The 2061-nt window shown below is 28.5% G+C and overlaps 1 protein-coding gene across 2 annotated transcripts in view; it reads left to right on the top strand.

Moving 5' to 3' along the window:
• LOC106878318 (SPRY domain-containing SOCS box protein 1) overlaps nucleotides 1-2061 on the top strand; it is a 138645-nt gene that overhangs the window by 983 nt on the left and 135601 nt on the right. Inside the window, exon 1 of one of the 2 annotated variants that reach the window (XM_014927508.2) lies at nucleotides 17-453. The exons of the other annotated variant lie outside the window; for it this stretch is intronic. The gene's annotated coding sequence lies outside the window, so the exon portion shown is untranslated. Of the gene's footprint in view, nucleotides 1-16; nucleotides 454-2061 lie in introns of those variants that run through there. 2 annotated transcript variants of the gene reach the window in all.

The following is a 2061-nucleotide window of genomic DNA, read 5'->3' as shown; positions in this document are numbered from 1 at the left end:
ATATATATATATATATATATACACATAACAAATATATACACACATATATATACATATATAATATTTAAATATTTATATATGCAAACACAATTGTTTCACAAATGAAATTATTTACCAAAAGGAAAGAAAATAATCACAAAAATAAAGCTGCCAAAGAAATTGAAGAATCAAATATTCAAAATATATATAAGCAAACAAAAACAAGGAATCTACATTAATTGAAAGGAAATTAAGGCAGTAAAAATATAATGAATACTAATAGTAATATAATGAATAATAATAATGATATTAATAATGATGAAGAAAACACTAATAATCTGTAATCTACACCATGGATACTTTCGGTTATCAAGTAGAAAGGAGTAAATGAAGAATTTGTTTCTACTGTATGGAGTAGACTACAATCTACGAGGAATGAACACCCAGTCTTGGAGGGAATAACATCAGTTGTTGGTAGGTTTATATATAATTATATTATTATTATTTAAACCAAAAACCACAGGCATTTTATTTTAAATTTGAGTTCTGTCCTTCTGTCTTTTCTCTCCCCCATTTTGATATTTGTTTTCTTCTGTCTTCAGTCTTATTCCACTGTGAAAATTTGCCATTTACCAAAGCTGTACATGTATATATAATGTGTATTATAATGAATAATGTATATATAAATGTGTGTTTATGGCGAATATGCATCTATATAATGTGTATTATGTGAATATACATTGTGCATATGAATCTATAAATATATGTAAGGTGTATACATGTGTGAGTATATGACTTTATGTATTTCGCATATGAAAAGAATTAAAACCTAAGTGCAGATTTCTTATATGTAGTACATGTTCTAATGTTATATATTTGAAAGTTTATATACACACACACCCACTCTACATATATAAACATACGTACACTAATATATATATATATATATATATATATATAAATAAAATGTGTGTGTGTATATAGTGCCTTATGTACACATATTACTATGTATACACACAGAAACATACAGTCTATGTAGATTATATACTATATAAACACTGAATGTATATTATACCCACTAATATATGAGATATATTTGTACTTTGTTTCTGACCACTTCCGTTCTCAAAATACATTGTATATACTTTTATTTTTTTTAGACATTCATCGCTTATGAACTTGCGAGATTATTGTGTGTATATATATGTATAATGTAGCCGAACCAATTTCTTTATGATAGACTGGGTGGATTATATGACATTGCCATAAAGTGGGGGATCATTATAGTGTATGGAACAATGTGAAGTCAGTCACTCACTTAATGTTCACATAACATACATTGGTTAGGAGAGGGAATATCACTGACACCATACCAACTCCTAATTGTTGCGGCTGTTTAGGCCTAAATCATCTCTGATCGAAAAGATCTACACTTAAAAACGAGTCATCCAGGTCATATCTGATGAAACAGATTTTTAGGTCTATGATCAAAGTTATTCCAGCCTACGACTTTTCCTTTTTTTCCCCCCTCCCCTATATCTTGGGAATCCGAGTCCATATTAAAGTGTCTGTACTAAGATGATGGTTATAATGTGCTTTGAGGTATATTTGTAGTTATTTCTTGTAGGTCAAGAGACCACTTCAGGGATAGATTTCCCTTCTGGGTCTCCGTCTCTCAGTGGTTTTAAATTGGGATTATAAACGAGAATAAGTCTGTTTTATTCATCACTACTGTTGTTGAATAGACATCAGGCTCATTGCTTTACAACTGCACTCTTTGCTTCCTTTCTCCTTAAACATTTACTGAGAAAAACCTCACTTCATTATATATATGTGTATAGATATTGCGTATGTACATATGTGTATGTTTGCATATCTATCTATCTATCTATCTATATTTATACTATATATACTACATATATACTTACGTAAATATTTGTATGTATATATCATAGATATATACATATGTATACACATGTATATATACACGTATATATAAATGCTGCGTTTTATATATATATACGCACACTATCATTGTGTGGTGTATATATGTGTATATATGTGTATATATGTATATATATA

The sequence above is a fragment of the Octopus bimaculoides genome, chromosome 12, assembly GCF_001194135.2.
Source record: "Octopus bimaculoides isolate UCB-OBI-ISO-001 chromosome 12, ASM119413v2, whole genome shotgun sequence".
NCBI lineage: Eukaryota > Metazoa > Mollusca > Cephalopoda > Octopoda > Octopodidae > Octopus > Octopus bimaculoides.
This window is presented reverse-complemented; position numbering and strand designations above follow the sequence as displayed.